The sequence below is a fragment of the Chiloscyllium punctatum genome, chromosome 15, assembly GCF_047496795.1.
Source record: "Chiloscyllium punctatum isolate Juve2018m chromosome 15, sChiPun1.3, whole genome shotgun sequence".
Classification (NCBI taxonomy): domain Eukaryota; kingdom Metazoa; phylum Chordata; class Chondrichthyes; order Orectolobiformes; family Hemiscylliidae; genus Chiloscyllium; species Chiloscyllium punctatum.
This window is the reverse complement of record NC_092753.1, coordinates 23,432,058-23,457,134: the sequence shown is the minus strand read 5'-3', so window position 1 is coordinate 23,457,134 and position 25,077 is coordinate 23,432,058. Positions and strand designations below refer to the sequence as shown.

The following is a 25,077-nucleotide window of genomic DNA, read 5'->3' as shown; positions in this document are numbered from 1 at the left end:
GACCAACAGGTTTAATTGGAAGCACTAGCTTTCGGAGCGCTGCTCCTTCATCAGGTGGTTGTCCGAAATCTAGAGCTTCCAATTAAATCTGTTGGACTATAACCTGGTGTTGTGTGATGTTTAACTTCACAGCAAGGGGTAGTCATGGGCAGCTGTTTAGTGAAGGTCGCTTCCACTGATGTGGGAAGGCAGTGCACGCAAAACCCTCCCTGCCCTAGATAGGTAACCTGAACCAAGATGGGCTTTCCAAGGTCAGGGGGTGCAGAGTGCTGAGGCCGCTGTCATCATTTAGTTCCCATGGGTCCCAAGTCCTTGGGATGCCGTGGCGCCTTAATGATGAATGGGATTGTGTGCAACCGAGACAGGGTCGTGGCAGAACAGTGTCGAGAGTGTGTTGCTGGAAACGCACAGCAGGGAAATCGATGTTTCGGGCTCCAGCATCGACAGACCTCCCTGTCTCCGAGCAGAACAGTGTTATCCGCTCAGGTTTAAGCAGAACGTCCGCAGCTACTCCTGCGGGTCCAACGAAACACAAAGCGCTATCCGGGAAGGCAAACGTAGGGGGTGGGGTCAGCAAGCACAGCGTAGGGTCATCCCGGTTCGTGAGGGGAAAAAGAAAACGTAGTGCGGTGAAATTGACACAGGAAGTGAAATTGACAAAGGAGGTGAAATTGACATTGTCAGAGCAACCCTGCGCAGGAAGGAGGTAGACCGTCATGTAGGGGCGGTGGGCAAGATGGAAAGGACGGGGTGAAGGGAGGGCACAGACGGCTGTGTAAGGGCATGAACAAGTGTTACCCTTCATGGTGTCGTGGGGGGATGAAGGTCGGGTCTGCAGGCAATGATAGTCTCCAGCTGAGAGTCGTGAGAACCCGGAATCAGTGTGTGTGTGTGGGGGGGGACCGTGTGTGTGTGTGTATGTCTGTGTGTGTGTGTGTGTGTGTGTGTGTGTCTGCGTGTGTGGGTGCATGCGTGTGTGTGTGGCTGCATGTGTGTGTGTGGGTGCATGTGTGGGTGTGTGTCCTGTGTGTGTGTGTGTGTCTGCGTGTGTGGGTGCATGCATGTGTGTGTGTGTGGGTGCATGTGTGGGTGTGTGTGGCTGTGTGTGTGTGTGTCTGTGTGTGTGTGTATGCATGTAGGGATATGCGGGTGTGTGAGAGTGTGTGTAGGTGCATGTGTGTGAGTGTACTGGGGTATCAATTTGTGAGAATGTGCGTGAGTGGCTGTGAATGTGGAAGTGTTTGAGTGAGTTTATGAGAGAGAGCTTGTGTTTGAGAGAGGGAATGCAATAGTGTGTGGGTCGGTAGGAGTGTGCTTTTGTGTGTGTGCGTGTACTTGTGTAGTGTCCGTGAAATAGTATACAGTGCAGTGTTGTCACGTGTCGTGTGACATGAACCAAAGTGCCCAGTTAAAGTCATCCCCATGGGTACCGAACTTGACTATCAGCCTCTGCTTGGCCACTTTGCATTGTTGGCTGTCCCATAGTCTGCCTTGGAGGATTGTCACCCAGGGGTCCGAGACCGAAAGGCACAGAGCGCTGAAGTGCTCTCCGACTGGGAGGCTAGAACAAGTCTGACTCAAGATTGGGACACAGACAGACTTTAACCTCACACCTTTAATGCATTGTCTGAGCTGAGATGGCATCTCTTGTTAGACAACCTGAAGTTATCTCGACAACGTAACTTTGAAAAGGTTCTGAGGTTCTTATATTAAAGAACGGAAACTAGTAAACCCATTATAAAAGATGAAAGGCTTAACCTAAATGTGTTTAATATATCATTTCAGCTGCATTAAACTGTAATCCTTTTGCTATAAATACTGCGTCTTATGGTCCTTCTTATCATCAGGTTGATCTACATCGGATACACTCTATCCATTCTTTATCCTTCAAAGAAAATCAGTCACCTTCATCAGACACTACCTTCCCTTAACAAATCCATGATGACTATATCGGATGATGACGTGGAGGAGCCTGTGGTAGACTGGGGAGGACAAAGTTCAAAATCACACAATACCAGGTTATCGTCCAAGTAGCTTTCGGAGCACTCCTAAAACTAGTGCTTCCAAGTAAAGCTGGTGGACTGTAATCTGGTGTTGTGTGATTTTTAACTTTATCCTGGATTAAACTTTCACTCACTCTGTGGTCACTTCTATCATCTCTCAGAGTTTTATCGAATCATTTTCTCATACTGGAAATATAAAAGCAGCTGGTGTCCACTCGTCCTATTTCTGACCTGCACCTAAAACAATAACATTACCGATTCGATATGAGAAATAACGTTGTTTGGATATTTGTGAACTGTCCACCCACATTTCACTTGATATTAGGCTGTAGTTCACAAAAAACAAAATGAGAGTAATGTTGAAATGAGTGAAATCCGGAAACATTTCTTTCGAAATAAGATGGAAAACCAAGGAATTCTGCCATGACTCGTGTTTCTTTGAACCGTGCTCGACTTGACTCCTTCATCCTCCTGGGGACATCCTCAACTTCAAAGTTGTGTCTGCACTCCAGAGGTCTGGCAGACTCAATGTGATGTGCAGACGGAGGTGTTTCATTCCCACTGAATCGATCGGCTCTTTTGGTTGTGGAGTGGTGTTAAAATGCACTGCTTGCGATGGCCGGGAATCGAACCCGGGTCCACTGCTTGGAAGGCAGCTATGCTCACCACTACACCACCATCGCTACAGCCGGACGCGCTCTAGAAATGAGCTGATGTGCCATAATAGTTCTTGACTCGAAATTTCGTTGTTGTTTTGTTGGAAATTTTGCAGTGAAATATTAGAATTGAGAAGTCATCAAAGACCGAGTTTTACTGAGTGGATCGGTCTCCTGATGCCCCGCCTCACTTTTTAATACACACAAAGCAGCATTTCGGATTTCTCATCATCTGAAATCAATCAATAACAGAAATAGCACGAAAATCCCAGGGCAACCCTGGAACGATCACACAATTAAAACTTGTCAAGTTCTCAGAAAGGTTCACCGGACCGAAACGTGAACTCTGATTTCTCTTCATACAGCTTTACCACCGACTTCGGGTTTGGTTTCTGATTTACAGCGTAGACATAGTCATCGAGATAGAGATGTACAGCTCGGAAACAGACCCTTCGGTCCAACCTGCCCATGCCGACCAGATATCCCAACCCAATCTAGTCCCACCGGCCAGCACCCGGCCCATATCCTTCCAAACCCTTCCTATTCATATACCCATCCAAATGCCTCGAAAATGTTGCAATTGTACCAGCCTCCGCCACCTCATCTGGCAGCTCATTCCACACACGTACCACCCTCTGGATGAAAGCGTTGACCCTTTGGTCGCTTTTATATCTTTCGCCTCTCACACTAAACCTATGCCGTCTAGTTCTGGACTCCCCGACCCCAGGGAAAAGACTTTGTCTATTTATCCTATCCATGCCCCACATAATTCTGCAGTTCTTTCAGTTTCTAAAACTTCTCAAGAGTTTTCTTAGAAAACAAAAACGGCAAAAACAGAGGAACCATTAGACTGAGGCCACGCTGCAGTAATTGTGGAGAGGAGGGAATTCCGGGTAACAGTTCGGGAAGCAGAACCCTCTCGAGGAATATGTATTAATTTGAAGTTCGATCCCGTTGATAGATTTGCAGGTTTCTCTTTTACTTTGTAGAAGAGGGGGAGGTGTCAGTCAGCAGTAAGGGGTTTTCACAGGAGGGCATGATTTGGAGATGCCAGTGTTGGACTGGGGTATAGAAAGTTAAAAATCACACAACACCAGGTTATAGACCAACAGGTTTAATTGGAAGCACTAGCTTTCGGAGCGCTGCTCCTTCATCAGGTGGTTGTCCGAAATCTAGAGCTTCCAATTAAATCTGTTGGACTATAACCTGGTGTTGTGTGATGTTTAACTTCACAGCAAGGGGTAGTCATGGGCAGCTGTTTAGTGAAGGTCGCTTCCACTGATGTGGGAAGGCAGTGCACGCAAAACCCTCCCTGCCCTAGATAGGTAACCTGAACCAAGATGGGCTTTCCAAGGTCAGGGGGTGCAGAGTGCTGAGGCCGCTGTCATCATTTAGTTCCCATGGGTCCCAAGTCCTTGGGATGCCGTGGCGCCTTAATGATGAATGGGATTGTGTGCAACCGAGACAGGGTCGTGGCAGAACAGTGTCGAGAGTGTGTTGCTGGAAACGCACAGCAGGTAAATCGATGTTTCGGGCTCCAGCATCTGCAGACCTACCTGTCTCCGAGCAGAACAGTGTTATCCGCTCAGGTTTAAGCAGAACGTCCACAGCTACTCCCGGGGGTCCAACGAAACACAAAGCGCTATCCGGGAGGGCAAACGTAGGGGGTGGGGTCAGCAAGCACAGCGTAGGGTGATCCCGGTTCGTGAGGGGAAAAAGAAAACGTATTGCGGTGAAATTGACATAGGAAGTGAAATTGACAAAGGAGGTGAAATTGACATTGTCCGAGCAACCCTGCGCAGGAAGGAGGTAGAGCGTCATGGAGGGGCGGTGGGCAAGATGGAAAGGACGGGGTCAAGGGAGGGCACAGACGGCTGTGTAAGGGCATGAACAAGTGTTACCCTTCATGGTGTCGTGGGGGGATGAAGGTCGGGTCTGCAGGCAATGATAGTCTCCAGCTGAGAGTCGTGAGAACCCGGAATCTTTGTGTGTGGGGGGGGGACCGTGTGTGTGTGTGTGTGTGTGTGTGTGTGTGTGTCTGCGTGTGTGGGTGCATACGTGTGTGTGTGGCTGCATGTGTGTGTGTGGGTGCATGTGTGGGTGTGTGTCCTGTGTGTGTGTGTGTCTGCGTGTGTGGGTGCATGCATGTGTGTGTTTGTGGGTGCATGTGTGGGTGTGTGTGGCTGTGTGTGTGTGTGTCTGTGTGTGTGTGTGCATGTAGGGATATGCGGGTCTGTGGGAGTGTGTGTAGGTGCATGTGTGTGAGTGTACTGGGGTATCAATTTGTGAGAATGTGCGTGAGTGGCTGTGAATGTGGAAGTGTTTGAGTGAGTTTATGAGAGAGAGCTTGTGTTTGAGAGAGGGTTTGCAATAGTGTGTGGGTCGGTAGGAGTGTGCTTTTGTGTGTGTGCGTGTACTTGTGAGTGTCGGTGAAATAGTATACAGTGCAGTGTTGTCACGTGTCGTGTGACATGAACCAAAGTGCCCAGTTAAAGTCATCCCCATGGGTACCGAACTTGACTATCAGCCTCTGCTTGGCCACTTTGCATTGTTGGCTGTCCCATAGTCTGCCTTGAAGGATTGTCACCCAGGGGTCCGAGACCGAAAGGCACAGAGCGCTGAAGTGCTCTCCGACTGGGAGGCTAGAACCAGTCTGACTCAAGATTGGGACACAGACAGACTTTAACCTCACACCTTTAATGCATTGTCTGAGCTGAGATGGCATCTCTTGTTAGACAACCTGAAGTTATCTCGACAACGTAACTTTGAAAAGGTTCTGAGGTTCTTATATTAAAGAACGGAAACTAGTAAACCCATTATAAAAGATGAAAGGCTTAACCTAAATGTGTTTAATATATCATTTCAGCTGCATTAAACTGTAATCCTTTTGCTATAAATACTGCGTCTTATGGTCCTTCTTATCATCAGGTTGATCTACATCGGAAACACTCCATCCATTCTTTATCCTTCAAAGAAAATCAGTCACCTTCATCAGACACTACCTTCCCTTAACAAATCCATGATGACTATATCGGATGATGACGTGGAGGAGCCTGTGGTGGACTGGGGAGGACAAAGTTCAAAATCACACAATACCAGGTTATCGTCCAAGTAGCTTTCGGAGCACTCCTAAAACTAGTGCTTCCAAGTAAAGCTGTTGGACTGTAATCTGGTGTTGTGTGATTTTTAACTTTATCCTGGATTAAACTTTCACTCACTCTGTGGTCACTTCTATCATTTCTCAGAGTTTTATCGAATCATTTTCTCATACTGGAAATATAAAAGCAGCTGGTGTCCACTCCTCCTATTTCTGACCTGCACCTAAAACAATAACATTACCGATTCGATATGAGAAATAACGTTGTTTGGATATTTGTGAACTGTCCACCCAGATTTCACTTGATATTAGGCTGTAGTTCACAAAAAACAAAATGAGAGTAATGTTGAAATGAGTGAAATCCGGAAACATTTCTTTCGAAATAAGATGGAAAACCAAGGAATTCTGCCATGACTCGTGTTTCTTTGAACCGTGCTCGACTTGACTCCTTAATCCTCCTGGGGACATCCTCAACTTCAAAGTTGTGTCTGCACTCCAGAGGTCTGGCAGACTCAATGTGATGTGCAGACGGAGGTGTTTCATTCCCACTGAATCGATCGGCTCTTTTGGTTGTGGAGTGGTGTTAAAATGCACTGCTTGCGATGGCCGGGAATCGAACCCGGGTCAACGGCTTGGAAGGCAGCTATGCTCACCACTATACCACCATCGCTACAGCCAGAAGCCCTCTAGAAATCAGCTGATGTGCCATAATAGTTCTTGACTGGAAATTTCGTTGTTGTTTTGTTGGAAATTTTGCAGTGAAATATTAGAATTGAGAAGTCATCAAAGACCGAGTTTTACTGAGTGGATCGGTCTCCTGATGCCCCGCCTCACTTTTTAATACACACAAAGCAGCATTTCGGATTTCTCATCATCTGAAATCAATCAATAACAGAAATAGCACGAAAATCCCAGGGCAACCCTGGAACGATCACACAATTAAAACTTGTCAAGTTCTCAGAAAGGTTCACCGGACCGAAACGTGAACTCTGATTTCTCTTCATACAGCTTTACCACCGACTTCGGGTTTGGTTTCTGATTTACAGCGTAGACATAGTCATCGAGATAGAGATGTACAGCTCGGAAACAGACCCTTCGGTCCAACCTGCCCATGCCGACCAGATATCCCAACCCAATCTAGTCCCAGCTGCCAGCACCCGGCCCATATCCTTCCAAACCCTTCCTATTCATATACCCATCCAAATGCCTGGAAAATGTTGCAATTGTACCAGCCTCCGCCACTTCCTCTGGCAGCTCATTCCACACACGTACCACCCTCTGGATGAAAGCGTTGACCCTTTGGTCGCTTTTATATCTTTCGCCTCTCACACTAAACCTATGCCGTCTAGTTCTGGACTCCCCGACCCCAGGGAAAAGACTTTGTCTATTTATCCTATCCATGCCCCACATAATTCTGCAGTTCTTTCAGTTTCTAAAACTTCTCAAGAGTTTTCTTAGAAAACAAAAACGGCAAAAACAGAGGAACCATTAGACTGAGGCCACGCTGCAGTAATTGTGGAGAGGAGGGAATTCCGGGTAACAGTTCGGGAAGCAGAACCCTCTCGAGGAATATGTATTAATTTGAAGTTCGATCCCGTTGATAGATTTGCAGGTTTCTCTTTTACTTTGTAGAAGAGGGGGAGGTGTCAGTCAGCAGTAAGGGGTTTTCACAGGAGGGCATGATTTGGAGATGCCAGTGTTGGACTGGGGTATAGAAAGTTAAAAATCACACAACACCAGGTTATAGACCAACAGGTTTAATTGGAAGCACTAGCTTTCGGAGCGCTGCTCCTTCATCAGGTGGTTGTCCGAAATCTAGAGCTTCCAATTAAATCTGTTGGACTATAACCTGGTGTTGTGTGATGTTTAACTTCACAGCAAGGGGTAGTCATGGGCAGCTGTTTAGTGAAGGTCGCTTCCACTGATGTGGGAAGGCAGTGCACGCAAAACCCTCCCTGCCCTAGATAGGTAACCTGAACCAAGATGGGCTTTCCAAGGTCAGGGGGTGCAGAGTGCTGAGGCCGCTGTCATCATTTAGTTCCCATGGGTCCCAAGTCCTTGGGATGCCGTGGCGCCTTAATGATGAATGGGATTGTGTGCAACCGAGACAGGGTCGTGGCAGAACAGTGTCGAGAGTGTGTTGCTGGAAACGCACAGCAGGGAAATCGATGTTTCGGGCTCCAGCATCTACAGACCTCCCTGTCTCCGAGCAGAACAGTGTTATCCGCTCAGGTTTAAGCAGAACGTCCGCAGCTACTCCTGCGGGTCCAACGAAACACAAAGCGCTATCCGGGAAGGCAAACGTAGGGGGTGGGGTCAGCAAGCACAGCGTAGGGTCATCCCGGTTCGTGAGGGGAAAAAGAAAACGTAGTGCGGTGAAATTGACATAGGAAGTGAAATTGACAAAGGAGGTGAAATTGACATTGTCAGAGCAACCCTGCGCAGGAAGGAGGTCGAGCGTCATGTAGGGGCGGTGGGCAAGATGGAAAGGACGGGGTGAAGGGAGGGCACAGACGGCTGTGTAAGGGCATGAGCAAGTGTTACCCTTCATGGTGTCGTGGGGGGATGAAGGTCGGGTCTGCAGGCAATGATAGTCTCCAGCTGAGAGTCGTGAGAACCCGGAATCAGTGTGTGTGGGGGGTGCGGGGGGGACTGTGTGTGTGTGTGTGTGTATATATGTGTGTGTGTGTGTGTGTGTGTGTGTCTGCGTGTGTGGGTGCATGCGTGTGTGTGTGGGTGCATGTGTGGGTGTGTGTCCTGTGTGTGTGTGTGTGTCTGCGTGTGTGGGTGCATGTGTGTGTGTGTGGGTGCATGTGTGGGTGTGTGTGGCTGTGTGTGTGTGTGTCTGTGTGTGTGTGTATGCATGTAGGGATATGCGGGTGTGTGAGAGTGTGTGTAGGTGCATGTGTGTGAGTGTACTGGGGTATCAATTTGTGAGAATGTGCGTGAGTGGCTGTGAATGTGGAAGTGTTTGAGTGAGTTTATGAGAGAGAGCTTGTGTTTGAGAGAGGGTATGCATGTGTGTGTGGGTCGGTAGGAGTGTGCTTTTGTGTGTGTGCGTGTACTTGTGTAGTGTCCGTGAAATAGTATACAGTGCAGTGTTGTCACGTGTCGTGTGACATGAACCAAAGTGCCCAGTTAAAGTCATCCCCATGGGTACCGAACTTGACTATCAGCCTCTGCTTGGCCACTTTGCATTGTTGGCTGTCCCATAGTCTGCCTTGGAGAATTGTCACCCAGGGGTCCGAGACCGAAAGGCACAGAGCGCTGAAGTGCTCTCCGACTGGGAGGCTAGAACCAGTCTGACTCAAGATTGGGACACAGACAGACTTTAACCTCACACCTTTAATGCATTGTCTGAGCTGAGATGGCATCTCTTGTTAGACAACCTGGAGTTATCTCGACAACGTAACTTTGAAAAGGTTCTGAGGTTCTTATATTAAAGAACGGAAACTAATAAACCCATTATAAAAGATGAAAGGCTTAACCTAAATGTGTTTAATATATCATTTCAGCTGCATTAAACTGTAATCCTTTTGCTATAAATACTGCGTCTTATGGTCCTTCTTATCATCAGGTTGATCTACATCGGATACACTCCATCCATTCTTTATCCTTCATAGAAAATCAGTCACCTTCATCAGACACTACCTTCCCTTAACAAATCCATGATGACTATATCGGATGATGACGTGGAGGAGCCCGTGGTGGACTGGGGAGGACAAAGTTCAAAATCACACAATACCAGGTTATCGTCCAAGTAGCTTTCGGAGCACTCCTAAAACTAGTGCTTCCAAGTAAAGCTGTTGGACTGTAATCTGGTGTTGTGTGATTTTTAACTTTATCCTGGATTAAACTTTCACTCACTGTGTGGTCACTTCTATCATCTCTCAGAGATTTATCGAATCATTTTCTCATACTGGAAATATAAAAGCAGCTGGTGTCCACTCCTCCTATTTCTGACCTGCACCTAAAACAATAACATTACCGATTCGATATGAGAAATAACGTTGTTTGGATATTTGTGAACTGTCCACCCACATTTCACTTGATATTAGGCTGTAGTTCACAAAAAACAAAATGAGAGTAATGTTGAAATGAGTGAAATCCGGAAACATTTCTTTCGAAATAAGATGGAAAACCAAGGAATTCTGCCATGACTCGTGTTTCGTTGAACCGTGCTCGACTTGACTCCTTAATCCTCCTGGGGACATCCTCAACTTCAAAGTTGTGTCTGCACTCCAGAGGTCTGGCAGATTCAATGTGATGTGTAGACGGAGGTGTTTCATTCCCACTGAATCGATCGGCTCTTTTGGTTGTGGAGTGGTGTTAAAATGCACTGCTTGCGATGGCCGGGAATCGAACCCGTGTCAACTGCTTGGAAGGCAGCTATGCTCACCACTATACCACCATCGCTACAGCCAGAAGCTCTCTAGAAATCAGCTGATGTGCCATAATAGTTCTTGACTCGAAATTTCGTTGTTGTTTTGTTGGAAATTTTGCAGTGAAATATTAGAATTGAGAAGTCATCAAAGACCGAGTTTTACTGAGTGGATCGGTCTCCTGATGCCCCGCCTCACTTTTTAATACACACAAAGCAGCATTTCGGATTTCTCATCATCTGAAATCAATCAATAACAGAAATAGCACGAAAATCCCAGGGCAACCCTGGAACGATCACACAATTAAAACTTGTCAAGTTCTCAGAAAGGTTCACCGGACCGAAACGTCAACTCTGATTTCTCTTCATACAGCTTTACCACCGACTTCGGGTTTGGTTTCTGATTTACAGCGTAGACATAGTCATCGAGATAGAGATGTACAGCTCGGAAACAGACCCTTCGGTCCAACCTGCCCATGCCGACCAGATATCCCAACCCAATCTAGTCCCACCTGCCAGCACCCGGCCCATATCCTTCCAAACCCTTCCTATTCATATACCCATCCAAATGCCTGGAAAATGTTGCAATTGTACCAGCCTCCGCCACTTCCTCTGGCAGCTCATTCCACACACGTACCACCCTCTGGATGAAAGCGTTGACCCTTTGGTCGCTTTTATATCTTTCGCCTCTCACACAAAACCTATGCCCTCTAGTTCTGGACTCCCCGACCCCAGGGAAAAGACTTTGTCTATTTATCCTATCCATGCCCCACATAATTCTGCAGTTCTTTCAGTTTCTAAAACTTCTCAAGAGTTTTCTTAGAAAACAAAAACGGCAAAAACAGAGGAACCATTAGACTGAGGCCACGCTGCAGTAATTGTGGAGAGGAGGGAATTCCGGGTAACAGTTCGGGAAGCAGAACCCTCTCGAGGAATATGTATTAATTTGAAGTTCGATCCCGTTGATAGATTTGCAGGTTTCTCTTTTACTTTGTAGAAGAGGGGGAGGTGTCAGTCAGCAGTAAGGGGTTTTCACAGGAGGGCATGATTTGGAGATGCCAGTGTTGGACTGGGGTATAGAAAGTTAAAAATCACACAACACCAGGTTATAGACCAACAGGTTTAATTGGAAGCACTAGCTTTCGGAGCGCTGCTCCTTCATCAGGTGGTTGTCCGAAATCTAGAGCTTCCAATTAAATCTGTTGGACTATAACCTGGTGTTGTGTGATGTTTAACTTCACAGCAAGGGGTAGTCATGGGCAGCTGTTTAGTGAAGGTCGCTTCCACTGATGTGGGAAGGCAGTGCACGCAAAACCCTCCCTGCCCTAGATAGGTAACCTGAACCAAGATGGGCTTTCCAAGGTCAGGGGGTGCAGAGTGCTGAGGCCGCTGTCATCATTTAGTTCCCATGGGTCCCAAGTCCTTGGGATGCCGTGGCGCCTTAATGATGAATGGGATTGTGTGCAACCGAGACAGGGTCGTGGCAGAACAGTGTCGAGAGTGTGTTGCTGGAAACGCACTGCAGGGAAATCGAAGTTTCGGGCTCCAGCATCTACAGACCTCCCTGTCTCCGAGCAGAACAGTGTTATCCGCTCAGGTTTAAGCAGAACGTCCGCAGCTACTCCTGCGGGTCCAACGAAACACAAAGCGCTATCCGGGAAGGCAAACGTAGGGGGTGGGGTCAGCAAGCACAGCGTAGGGTCATCCCGGTTCGTGAGGGGAAAAAGAAAACGTAGTGCGGTGAAATTGACATAGGAAGTGAAATTGACAAAGGACGTGAAATTGACATTGTCAGAGCAACCCTGCGCAGGAAGGAGGTCGAGCGTCATGTAGGGGCGGTGGGCAAGATGGAAAGGACGGGGTGAAGGGAGGGCACAGACGGCTGTGTAAGGGCATGAGCAAGTGTTACCCTTCATGGTGTCGTGGGGGGATGAAGGTCGGGTCTGCAGGCAATGATAGTCTCCAGCTGAGAGTCGTGAGAACCCGGAATCAGTGTGTGTGGGGGGTGCGGGGGGGACTGTGTGTGTGTGTGTGTGTATATATGTGTGTGTGTGTGTGTGTGTGTGTGTCTGCGTGTGTGGGTGCATGCGTGTGTGTGTGGCTGCATGTGTGTGTGTGGGTGCATGTGTGGGTGTGTGTCCTGTGTGTGTGTGTGTCTGCGTGTGTGGGTGCATGCATGTGTGTGTTTGTGGGTGCATGTGTGGGTGTGTGTGGCTGTGTGTGTGTGTGTCTGTGTGTGTGTGTGCATGTAGGGATATGCGGGTCTGTGAGAGTGTGTGTAGGTGCATGTGTGTGAGTGTACTGGGGTATCAATTTGTGAGAATGTGCGTGAGTGGCTGTGAATGTGGAAGTGTTTGAGTGAGTTTATGAGAGAGAGCTTGTGTTTGAGAGAGGGTATGCAATAGTGTGTGGGTCGGTAGGAGTGTGCTTTTGTGTGTGTGCGTGTACTTGTGAGTGTCCGTGAAATAGTATACAGTGCAGTGTTGTCACGTGTCGTGTGACATGAACCAAAGTGCCCAGTTAAAGTCATCCGCATGGGTACCGAACTTGACTATCAGCCTCTGCTTGGCCACTTTGCATTGTTGGCTGTCCCATAGTCTGCCTTGAAGGATTGTCACCCAGGGGTCCGAGACCGAAAGGCACAGAGCGCTGAAGTGCTCTCCGACTGGGAGGCTAGAACCAGTCTGACTCAAGATTGGGACACAGACAGACTTTAACCTCACACCTTTAATGCATTGTCTGAGCTGAGATGGCATCTCTTGTTAGACAACCTGAAGTTATCTCGACAACGTAACTTTGAAAAGGTTCTGAGGTTCTTATATTAAAGAACGGAAACTAGTAAACCCATTATAAAAGATGAAAGGCTTAACCTAAATGTGTTTAATATATCATTTCAGCTGCATTAAACTGTAATCCTTTTGCTATAAATACTGCGTCTTATGGTCCTTCTTATCATCAGGTTGATCTACATCGGATACACTCTATCCATTCTTTATCCTTCAAAGAAAATCAGTCACCTTCATCAGACACTACCTTCCCTTAACAAATCCATGATGACTATATCGGATGATGACGTGGAGGAGCCTATGGTGGACTGGGGAGGACAAAGTTCAAAATCACACAATACCAGGTTATCGTCCAAGTAGCTTTCGGAGCACTCCTAAAACTAGTGCTTCCAAGTAAAGCTGTTGGACTGTAATCTGGTGTTGTGTGATTTTTAACTTTATCCTGGATTAAACTTTCACTCACTGTGTGGTCACTTCTATCATCTCTCAGAGTTTTATCGAATCATTTTCTCATACTGGAAATATAAAAGCAGCTGGTGTCCACTCCTCCTATTTCTGACCTGCACCTAAAACAATAACATTACCGATTCGATATGAGAAATAACGTTGTTTGGATATTTGTGAACTGTCCACCCAGATTTCACTTGATATTAGGCTGTAGTTCACAAAAAACAAAATGAGAGTAATGTTGAAATGAGTGAAATCCGGAAACATTTCTTTCGAAATAAGATGGAAAACCAAGGAATTCTGCCATGACTCGTGTTTCTTTGAACCGTGCTCGACTTGACTCCTTAATCCTCCTGGGGACATCCTCAACTTCAAAGTTGTGTCTGCACTCCAGAGGTCTGGCAGACTCAATGTGATGTGCAGACGGAGGTGTTTCATTCCCACTGAATCGATCGGCTCTTTTGGTTGTGGAGTGGTGTTAAAATGCACTGCTTGCGATGGCCGGGAATCGAAGCCGGGTCAACTGCTTGGAAGGCAGCTATGCTCACCACTATACCACCATCGCTACAGGCTGAAGCGCTCTAGAAATCAGCTGATGTGCCATAATAGTTCTTGACTCGAAATTTCGTTGTTGTTTTGTTGGAAATTTTGCAGTGAAATATTAGAATTGAGAAGTCATCAAAGACCGAGTTTTACTGAGTGGATCGGTCTCCTGATGCCCCGCCTCACTTTTTAATACACACAAAGCAGCATTTCGGATTTCTCATCATCTGAAATCAATCAATAACAGAAATAGCACGAAAATCCCAGGGCAACCCTGGAACGATCACACAATTAAAACTTGTCAAGTTCTCAGAAAGGTTCACCGGACCGAAACGTGAACTCTGATTTCTCTTCATACAGCTTTACCACCGACTTCGGGTTTGGTTTCTGATTTACAGCGTAGACATAGTCATCGAGATAGAGATGTACAGCTCGGAAACAGACCCTTCGGTCCAACCTGCCCATGCCGACCAGATATCCCAACCCAATCTAGTCCCACCTGCCAGCACCCGGCCCATATCCTTCCAAACCCTTCCTATTCATATACCCATCCAAATGCCTGGAAAATGTTGCAATTGTACCAGCCTCCGCCACTTCCTCTGGCAGCTCATTCCACACACGTCCCACCCTCTGGATGAAAGCGTTGACCCTTTGGTCGCTTTTATATCTTTCGCCTCTCACACTAAACCTATGCCGTCTAGTTCTGGACTCCCCGACCCCAGGGAAAAGACTTTGTCTATTTATCCTATCCATGCCCCACATAATTCTGCAGTTCTTTCAGTTTCTAAAACTTCTCAAGAGTTTTCTTAGAAAACAAAAACGGCAAAAACAGAGGAACCATTAGACTGAGGCCACGCTGCAGTAATTGTGGAGAGGAGGGAATTCCGGGTAACAGTTCGGGAAGCAGAACCCTCTCGAGGAATATGTATTAATTTGAAGTTCGATCCCGTTGATAGATTTGCAGGTTTCTCTTTTACTTTGTAGAAGAGGGGGAGGTGTCAGTCAGCAGTAAGGGGTTTTCACAGGAGGGCATGATTTGGAGATGCCAGTGTTGGACTGGGGTATAGAAAGTTAAAAATCACACAACACCAGGTTATAGACCAACAGGTTTAATTGGAAGCACTAGCTTTCGGAGCGCTGCTCCTTCATCAGGTGGTTGTCCGAAATCTAGAGCTTCCAATTAAATCTGTTGGACTATAACCTGGTGTTGTGTGATGTTTAACTTCACAGCAAGGGGTAGTCATGGGCAGCTGTTTAGTGAAGGTCGCTTCCACTGATGTGGGAAGGCAGTGCACGCAAAACCCTCCCTGCCCTAGATAGGTAACCTGAACCAAGATGGGCTTTCCAAGGTCAGGGGGTGCAGAGTGCTGAGGCCGCTGTCATCATTTAGTTCCCATGGGTCCCAAGTCCTTGGGATGCCGTGGCGCCTTAATGATGAATGGGATTGTGTGCAACCGAGACAGGGTCGTGGCAGAACAGTGTCGAGAGTGTGTTGCTGGAAACGCACAGCAGGTAAATCGATGTTTCGGGCTCCAGCATCTGCAGACCTCCCTGTCTCCGAGCAGAACAGTGTTATCCGCTCAGGGTTAAGCAGAACGTCCGCAGCTACTCCCGGGGGTCCAACGAAACACAAAGCGCTATCCGGGAGGGCAAACGTAGGGGGTGGGGTCAGCAAGCACAGCGTAGGGTGATCACGGTTCGTGAGGGGAAAAAGAAAACGTATTGCGGTGAAATTGACATAGGAAGTGAAATTGACAAAGGAGGTGAAATTGACATTGTCCGAGCAACCCTGCGCAGGAAGGAGGTAGACCGTCATGGAGGGGCGGTGGGCAAGATGGAAAGGACGGGGTCAAGGGAGGGCACAGACAGCTGTGTAAGGGCATGAACAAGTGTTACCCTTCATGGTGTCGTGGGGGGATGAAGGTCGGGTCTGCAGGCAATGATAGTCTCCAGCTGAGAGTCGTGAGAACCCGGAATCTTTGTGTGTGGGGGGGGGACCGTGTGTGTGTGTGTGTGCGTGTGTGTGTGTCTGCGTGTGTGGGTGCATGCATGTGTGTGTTTGTGGGTGCATGTGTGGGTGTGTGTCCTGTGTGTGTGTGTGTCTGCGTGTGTGGGTGCATGCATGTGTGTGTTTGTGGGTGCATGTGTGGGTGTGTGTGGCTGTGTGTGTGTGTGTCTGTGTGTGTGTGTGCATGTAGGGATATGCGGGTCTGTGAGAGTGTGTGTAGGTGCATGTGTGTGAGTGTACTGGGGTATCAATTTGTGAGAATGTGCGTGAGTGGCTGTGAATGTGGAAGTGTTTGAGTGAGTTTATGAGAGAGAGCTTGTGTTTGAGAGAGGGTATGCAATAGTGTGTGGGTCGGTAGGAGTGTGCTTTTGTGTGTGTGCGTGTACTTGTGAGTGTCCGTGAAATAGTATACAGTGCAGTGTTGTCACGTGTCGTGTGACATGTACCAAAGTGCCCAGTTAAAGTCATCCCCATGGGTACCGAACTTGACTATCAGCCTCTGCTTGGCCACTTTGCATTGTTGGCTGTCCCATAGTCTGCCTTGAAGGATTGTCACCCAGGGGTCCGAGACCGAAAGGCACAGAGCGCTGAAGTGCTCTCCGACTGGGAGGCTAGAACCAGTCTGACTCAAGATTGGGACACAGACAGACTTTAACCTCACACCTTTAATGCATTGTCTGAGCTGAGATGGCATCTCTTGTTAGACAACCTGAAGTTATCTCGACAACGTAACTTTGAAAAGGTTCTGAGGTTCTTATATTAAAGAACGGAAACTAGTAAACCCATTATAAAAGATGAAAGGCTTAACCTAAATGTGTTTAATATATCATTTCAGCTGCATTAAACTGTAATCCTTTTGCTATAAATACTGCGTCTTATGGTCCTTCTTATCATCAGGTTGATCTACATCGGAAACACTCCATCCATTCTTTATCCTTCAAAGAAAATCAGTCACCTTCATCAGACACTACCTTCCCTGAACAAATCCATGATGACTATATCGGATGATGACGTGGAGGAGCCTGTGGTGGACTGGGGAGGACAAAGTTCAAAATCACACAATACCAGGTTATCGTCCAAGTAGCTTTCGGAGCACTCCTAAAACTAGTGCTTCCAAGTAAAGCTGTTGGAATGTAATCTGGTGTTGTGTGATTTTTAACTTTATCCTGGATTAAACTTTCACTCACTCTGTGGTCACTTCTATCATTTCTCAGAGTTTTATCGAATCATTTTCTCATACTGGAAATATAAAAGCAGCTGGTGTCCACTCCTCCTATTTCTGACCTGCACCTAAAACAATAACATTACCGATTCGATATGAGAAATAACGTTGTTTGGATATTTGTGAACTGTCCACCCACATTTCACTTGATATTAGGCTGTAGTTCACAAAAAACAAAATGAGAGTAATGTTGAAATGAGTGAAATCCGGAAACATTTCTTTCGAAATAAGATGGAAAACCAAGGAATTCTGCCATGACTCGTGTTTCTTTGAACCGTGCTCGACTTGACTCCTTAATCCTCCTGGGGACATCCTCAACTTCAAAGTTGTGTCTGCACTCCAGAGGTCTGGCAGACTCAATGTGATGTGCAGACGGAGGTGTTTCATTCCCACTGAATCGATCGGCTCTTTTGGTTGTGGAGTGGTGTTAAAATGCACTGCTTGCGATGGCCGGGAATCGAACCCGGGTAAACTGCTTGGAAGGCAGCTATGCTCACCACTATACCACCATCGCTACAGGCTGGAACGCTCTAGAAATCAGCTGATGTGCCATAATAGTTCTTGACTCGAAATTTCGTTGTTGTTTTGTTGGAAATTTGGCAGTGAAATATTAGAATTGAGAAGTCATCAAAGACCGAGTTTTACTGAGTGGATCGGTCTCCTGATGCCCCGCCTCACTTTTTAATACACACAAAGCAGCATTTCGGATTTCTCATCATCTGAAATCAATCAATAACAGAAATAGCACGAAAATCCCAGGGCAACCCTGGAACGATCACACAATTAAAACTTGTCAAGTTCTCAGAAAGGTTCACCGGACCGAAACGTCAACTCTGATTTCTCTTCATACAGCTTTACCACCGACTTCGGGTTTGGTTTCTGATTTACAGCGTAGACATAGTCATCGAGATAGAGATGTACAGCTCGGAAACAGACCCTTCGGTCCAACCTGCCCATGCCGACCAGATATCCCAACCCAATCTAGTCCCACCTGCCAGCACCCGGCCCATATCCTTCCAAACCCTTCCTATTCATATACCCATCCAAATGCCTGGAAAATGTTGCAATTGTACCAGCCTCCGCCACTTCCTCTGGCAGCTCATTCCACACACGTACCACCCTCTGGATGAAAGCGTTGACCCTTTGGTCGCTTTTATATCTTTCGCCTCTCACACTAAACCTATGCCCTCTAGTTCTGGACTCCCCGACCCCAGGGAAAAGACTTTGTCTATTTATCCTATCCATGCCCCACATAATTCTGCAGTTCTTTCAGTTTCTAAAACTTCTCAAGAGTTTTCTTAGAAAACAAAAACGGCAAAAACAGAGGAACCATTAGACTGAGGCCACGCTGCAGTAATTGTGGAGAGGAGGGAATTCCGAGTAACAGTTCGGGAAGCAGAACCCTCTCGAGGAATATGTATTAATTTGAAGTTCGATCCCGTTGATAGATTTGCAGGTTTCTCTTTTACTTTGTAGAAGAGGGGGAGGTGTCAGTCAGCAGTAAGGGGTTTTCACAGGAGGGCATGATTTGGAGATGCCAGTGTTGGACTGGGGTATAGAAAGTTAAAAATCACACAACACCAGGTTATAGACCAACAGGTTTAATTGGAAGCACTAGCTTTCGGAGCGCTGCTCCTTCATCAGGTGGTTGTCCGAAATCTAGAGCTTCCAATTAAATCTGTTGGACTATAACCTGGTGTTGTGTGATGTTTAACTTCACAGCAAGGGGTAGTCATGGGCAGCTGTTTAGTGAAGGTCGCTTCCACTGATGTGGGAAGGCAGTGCACGCAAAACCCTCCCTGCCCGAGATAGGTAACCTGAACCAAGATGGGCTTTCCAAGGTCAGGGGGTGCAGAGTGCTGAGGCCGCTGTCATCATTTAGTTCCCATGGGTCCCAAGTCCTTGGGATGCCGTGGCGCCTTAATGATGAATGGGATTGTGTGCAACCGAGACAGGGTCGTGGCAGAACAGTGTTGAGAGTGTGTTGCTGGAAACGCACAGCAGGGAAATCGATGTTTCGGGCTCCAGCATCTGCAGACCTCCCTGTCTCCGAGCAGAACAGTGTTATCCGCTCAGGTTTAAGCAGAACGTCCGCAGCTACTCCCGGGGGTCCAACGAAACACAAAGCGCTATCCGGGAGGGCAAACGTAGGGGGTGCGGTCAGCAAGCACAGCGTAGGGTGATCCCGGTTCGTGAGGGGAAAAAGAAAACGTATTGCGGTGAAATTGACATAGGAAGTGAAACTGACAAAGGAGGTGAAATTGACATTGTCAGAGCAACCCTGCGCAGGAAGGAGGTAGAGCGTCATGGAGGGGCGGTGTGCAAGATGGAAAGGACGGGGTCAAGGGAGGGCACAGACGGCTGTGTAAGGGCATGAACAAGTGTTACCCTTCATGGTGTCGTGGGGGGATGAAGGTCGGGTCTGCAGGCAATGATAGTCTCCAGCTGAGAGTCGTGAGCACCCGGAATCTTTGTGTGTGTGGGGGGGGACCGTGTGTGTGTGTGTGTGTGTGTGTGTGTGTGTGTGTCTGCGTGTGTGGGTGCATGCGTGTGTGTGTGGCTGCATGTGTGTGTGTGGGTGCATGTGTGGGTGTGTGTCCTGTGTGTGTGTGTGTCTGCGTGTGTGGGTGCATGCATGTGTGTGTTTGTGGGTGCATGTGTGGGTGTGTGTGGCTGTGTGTGTGTGTGTCTGTGTGTGTGTGTGCATGTAGGGATATGCGGGTCTGTGAGAGTGTGTGTAGGTGCATGTGTGTGAGTGTACTGGGGTATCAATTTGTGAGAATGTGCGTGAGTGGCTGTGAATGTGGAAGTGTTTGAGTGAGTTTATGAGAGAGAGCTTGTGTTTGAGAGAGGGTATGCAATAGTGTGTGGGTCGGTAGGAGTGTGCTTTTGTGTGTGTGCGTGTACTTGTGAGTGTCCGTGAAATAGTATACAGTGCAGTGTTGTCACGTGTCGTGTGACATTGACCAAAGTGTCCAGTTAAAGTCATCCGCATGGGTACCGAACTTGACTATCAGCCTCTGCTTGGCCACTTTGCATTGTTGGCTGTCCCATAGTCTGCCTTGGAGGATTGTCACCCAGGGGTCCGAGACCGAAAGGCACAGAGCGCTGAAGTGCTCTCCGACTGGGAGGCTAGAACCAGTCTGACTCAAGATTGGGACACAGACAGACTTTAACCTCACACCTTTAACGCATTGTCTGAGCTGAGATGGCATCTCTTGTTAGACAACCTGAAGTTATCTCGACAACGTAACTTTGAAAAGGTTCGAGGTTCTTATATTAAAGAACGGAAACTAGTAAACCCATTATAAAAGATGAAAGGCTTAACCTAAATGTGTTTAATATATCATTTCAGCTGCATTAAACTGTAATCCTTTTGCTATAAATACTGCGTCTTATGGTCCTTCTTATCATCAGGTTGATCTACATCGGATACACTCCATCCATTCTTTATCCTTCAAAGAAAATCAGTCACCTTCATCAGACACTACCTTCCCTTAACAAATCCATGATGACTATATCGGATGATGACGTGGAGGAGCCTGTGGTGGACTGGGGAGGACAAAGTTCAAAATCACACAATACCAGGTTATCGTCCAAGTAGCTTTCGGAGCACTCCTAAAACTTGTGCTTCCAAGTAAAGCTGTTGGACTGTAATCTGGTGTTGTGTGATTTTTAACTTTATCCTGGATTAAACTTTCACTCACTGTGTGGTCACTTCTATCATTTCTCAGAGTTTTATCGAATCATTTTCTCATACTGGAAATATAAAAGCAGCTGGTGTCCACTCCTCCTATTTCTGACCTGCACCTAAAACAATAACATTACCGATTCGATATGAGAAATAACGTTGTTTGGATATTTGTGAACTGTCCACCCACATTTCACTTGATATTAGGCTGTAGTTCACAAAAAACAAAATGAGAGTAATGTTGAAATGAGTGAAATCCGGAAACATTTCTTTCGAAATAAGATGGAAAACCAAGGAATTCTGCCATGACTCGTGTTTCTTTGAACCGTGCTCGACTTGACTCCTTCATCCTCCTGGGGACATCCTCAACTTCAAAGTTGTGTCTGCACTCCAGAGGTCTGGCAGACTCAATGTGATGTGCAGACGGAGGTGTTTCATTCCCACTGAATCGATCGGCTCTTTTGGTTGTGGAGTGGTGTTAAAATGCACTGCTGGCGACGGCCGGGAATCGAACCCGGGTCAACGGCTTGGAAGGCAGCTATGCTCACCACTATACCACCATCGCTACAGGCTGAAGCGCTCTAGAAATCAGCTGATGTGCCATAATAGTTCTTGACTCGAAATTTCGTTTTTGTTTTGTTGGAAATTTGGCAGTGAAATATTAGAATTGAGAAGTCATCAAAGACCGAGATTTACTGAGTGGATCGGTCTCCTGATGCCCCGCCTCACTTTTTAATACACACAAAGCAGCATTTCGGATTTCTCATCATCTGAAATCAATCAATAACAGAAATAGCACGAAAATCCCAGGGCAACCCTGGAACGATCACACAATTAAAACTTGTCAAGTTCTCAGAAAGGTTCACCGGACCGAAACGTCAACTCTGATTTCTCTTCATACAGCTTTACCACCGACTTCGGGTTTGGTTTCTGATTTACAGCGTAGACATAGTCATCGAGATAGAGATGTACAGCTCGGAAACAGACCCTTCGGTCCAACCTGCCCATGCCGACCAGATATCCCAACCCAATCTAGTCCCACCTGCCAGCACCCGGCCCATATCCTTCCAAACCCTTCCTCTTCATATACCCATCCAAATGCCTGGAAAATGTTGCAATTGTACCAGCCTCCGCCACTTCCTCTGGCAGCTCATTCCACACACGTACCACCCTCTGGATGAAAGCGTTGACCCTTTGGTCGCTTTTATATCTTTCGCCTCTCACACTAAACCTATGCCCTCTAGTTCTGGACTCCCCGACCCCAGGGAAAAGACTTTGTCTATTTATCCTATCCATGCCCCACATAATTCTGCAGTTCTTTCAGTTTCTAAAACTTCTCAAGAGTTTTCTTAGAAAACAAAAACGGCAAAAACAGAGGAACCATTAGACTGAGGCCACGCTGCAGTAATTGTGGAGAGGAGGGAATTCCGGGTAACAGTTCGGGAAGCAGAACCCTCTCGAGGAATATGTATTAATTTGAAGTTCGATCCCGTTGATAGATTTGCAGGTTTCTCTTTTACTTTGTAGAAGAGGGGGAGGTGTCAGTCAGCAGTAAGGGGTTTTCACAGGAGGGCATGATTTGGAGATGCCAGTGTTGGACTGGGGTATAGAAAGTTAAAAATCACACAACACCAGGTTATAGACCAACAGGTTTAATTGGAAGCACTAGCTTTCGGAGCGCTGCTCCTTCATCAGGTGGTTGTCCGAAATCTAGAGCTTCCAATTAAATCTGTTGGACTATAACCTGGTGTTGTGTGATGTTTAACTTCACAGCAAAGGGTAGTCATGGGCAGCTGTTTAGTGAAGGTCGCTTCCACTGATGTGGGAAGGCAGTGCACGCAAAACCCTCCCTGCCCTAGATAGGTAACCTGAACCAAGATGGGCTTTCCAAGGTCAGGGGGTGCAGAGTGCTGAGGCCGCTGTCATCATTTAGTTCCCATGGGTCCCAAGTCCTTGGGATGCCGTGGCGCCTTAATGATGAATGGGATTGTGTGGAACCGAGACAGGGTCGTGGCAGAACAGTGTCGAGAGTGTGTTGCTGGAAAGGCACAGCAGGGAAATCGATGTTTCGGGCTCCAGCATCTGAAGACCTCCCTATCTGCTAGCAGAACAGTGTTATCCGCTCAGGTTTAAGCAGAACGTCCGCAGCTACTCCTGCGGGTCCAACGAAACACAAAGCGCTATCCGGGAAGGCAAACGTAGGGGGTGGGGTCAGCAAGCACAGCGTAGGGTGATCCCGGTTCGTGAGGGGAAAAAGAAAACGTAGTGCGGTGAAATTGACATAGGAAGTGAAATTGACAAAGGACGTGAAATTGACATTGTCAGAGCAAACCTGCGCAGGAAGGAGGTAGAGGGGCATGGAGGGGCATGGAGGGGCGGTGGGCAAGATGGAAAGGACGGGGTCAAGGGAGGGCACAGACGGCTGTGTAAGGGCATGAACAAGTGTTACCCTTCATGGTGTCGTGGGGGGATGAAGGTCGGGTCTGCAGGCAATGATAGTCTCCAGCTGAGAGTCATGAGAACCCGGAATCAGTGTGTGTGTGGGGGGGGACCGTGTGTGTGTGTGTATGTGTGGGTGCATGCGTGTGTGTGTGGATGCATGTGTGTGTGTGTGGGTGCATGTGTGGGTGTGTGTCCTGTGTGTGTGTGTGTCTGCGTGTGTGGGTGCATTCATGTGTGTGTGAGTATGTGTGTGTGTGTGTCTGCGTGTGTGGGTGCATGCGTGTGTGTGTGGCTGCATGTGTGTGTGTGTGGGTGCATGTGTGGGTGTGTGTCCTGTGTGTGTGTGTCTGCGTGTGTGGGTGCATGCATGTGTGTGTGTGGCTGTGTGTGTGTGTCTGTGTGTGTGTGTGCATGTAGGGATATGCGGGTCTGTGAGAGTGTGTGTAGGTGCATTTGTGTGAGTGTACTGGGGTATCAATTTGTGAGCATGTGCGTGAGTTGCTGTGAATGTGGAAGTGTTTGAGTGAGTTTATGAGAGAGAGCTTGTGTTTGAGAGAGGGTATGCATGTGTGTGTGGGTCGGTAGGAGTGTGCTTTTGTGTGTGTGCGTGTACTTGTGAGTGTCGGTGAAATAGTATACAGTGCAGTGTTGTCACGTGTCGTGTGACATGAACCAAAGTGCCCAGTTAAAGTCATCCGCAAGCGTACCGAACTTGACAATCAGCCTCTGGTGGCCACTTTGCATTGTTGGCTGTCCCATAGTCTGCCTTGGAGGATTGTCACCCAGGGGTCCGAGACCGAAAGGCAAAGAGCGCTGAAGTGCTCTCCGACTGGGAGTCTAGAACCAGTCTGACTCAAGATTGGGACACAGACAGACTTTAACCTCACACCTTTAATGCATTGTCTGAGTTGAGATGTCATCTCTTGTAAGACAACCTGAAGTTATCTCGACAACGTAACTTTGAAAAGGTTCTGAGGTTCTTATATTAAAGAACGGAAACTAGTAAACCCATTATAAAAGATGAAAGGCTTAACCTAAATGTGTTTAATATATCATTTCAGCTGCATTAAACTGTAATCCTTTTGCTATAAATACTGCGTCTTATGGTCCTTCTTATCATCAGGTTGATCTACATCGGATACACTCCATCCATTCTTTATCCTTCAAAGAAAATCAGTCACCTTCATCAGACACTACCTTCCCTTAACAAATCCATGATGACTATTTCGGATGATGACGTGGAGGAGCCTGTGGTGGACTGGGGAGGACAAAGTTCAAAATCACACAATACCAGATTATCGTCCAAGTAGCTTTCGGAGCACTCCTAAAACTAGTGCTTCCAAATAAAGCTGTTGGACTGTAATCTGGTGTTGTGTGATTTTTAACTTTATCCTGGATTAAACTTTCACTCACTCTGTGGTCACTTCTATCATCTCTCAGAGTTTTATCGAATCATTTTCTCATACTGGAAATATAAAAGCAGCTGGTGTCCACTCCTATTTCTGACCTGCACCTAAAACAATAACATTACCGATTCAATATGAGAAATAACGTTGTTTGGATATTTGTGAACTGTCCACCCACATTTCACTTGATATTAGGCTGTAGTTCACAAAAAACAAAATGAGTGTAATGTTGAAATGAGTGAAATCCGGAAACATTTCTTTCGAAATAAGATGGAAAACCAAGGAATTCTGCCATGACTCGACTTTCTTTGAACCGTGATCGACTTGACTCCTTCATCCTCCTGGGGACATCTTCAACTTCAAAGTTGTGTCTGCACTCCAGAGGTCTGGCAGAC

At 47.1% G+C, this 25,077-nt stretch overlaps 6 non-coding genes across 6 annotated transcripts; all 6 read right to left on the bottom strand.

Moving 5' to 3' along the window:
* Positions 1-2,614: 2,614 nt before the first annotated feature.
* Positions 2,615-2,686, bottom strand: trnag-ucc (transfer RNA glycine (anticodon UCC)). Its single transcript has one exon. It is a non-coding gene; the product is annotated as a tRNA-Gly (tRNA).
* A 3,668-nt stretch (positions 2,687-6,354) lies between these two features.
* trnag-ucc (transfer RNA glycine (anticodon UCC)) lies at positions 6,355-6,426 on the bottom strand. The gene has a single exon. It is a non-coding gene; the product is annotated as a tRNA-Gly (tRNA).
* Positions 6,427-10,100: 3,674 nt separating this feature from the next.
* Positions 10,101-10,172, bottom strand: trnag-ucc (transfer RNA glycine (anticodon UCC)). Its single transcript has one exon. It is a non-coding gene; the product is annotated as a tRNA-Gly (tRNA).
* A 3,691-nt stretch (positions 10,173-13,863) lies between these two features.
* Positions 13,864-13,935, bottom strand: trnag-ucc (transfer RNA glycine (anticodon UCC)). Its single transcript has one exon. It is a non-coding gene; the product is annotated as a tRNA-Gly (tRNA).
* Positions 13,936-17,585: 3,650 nt separating this feature from the next.
* Positions 17,586-17,657, bottom strand: trnag-ucc (transfer RNA glycine (anticodon UCC)). The gene has a single exon. It is a non-coding gene; the product is annotated as a tRNA-Gly (tRNA).
* Positions 17,658-21,327: 3,670 nt separating this feature from the next.
* On the bottom strand, positions 21,328-21,399 carry trnag-ucc (transfer RNA glycine (anticodon UCC)). The gene has a single exon. It is a non-coding gene; the product is annotated as a tRNA-Gly (tRNA).
* Positions 21,400-25,077: the final 3,678 nt, after the last annotated feature.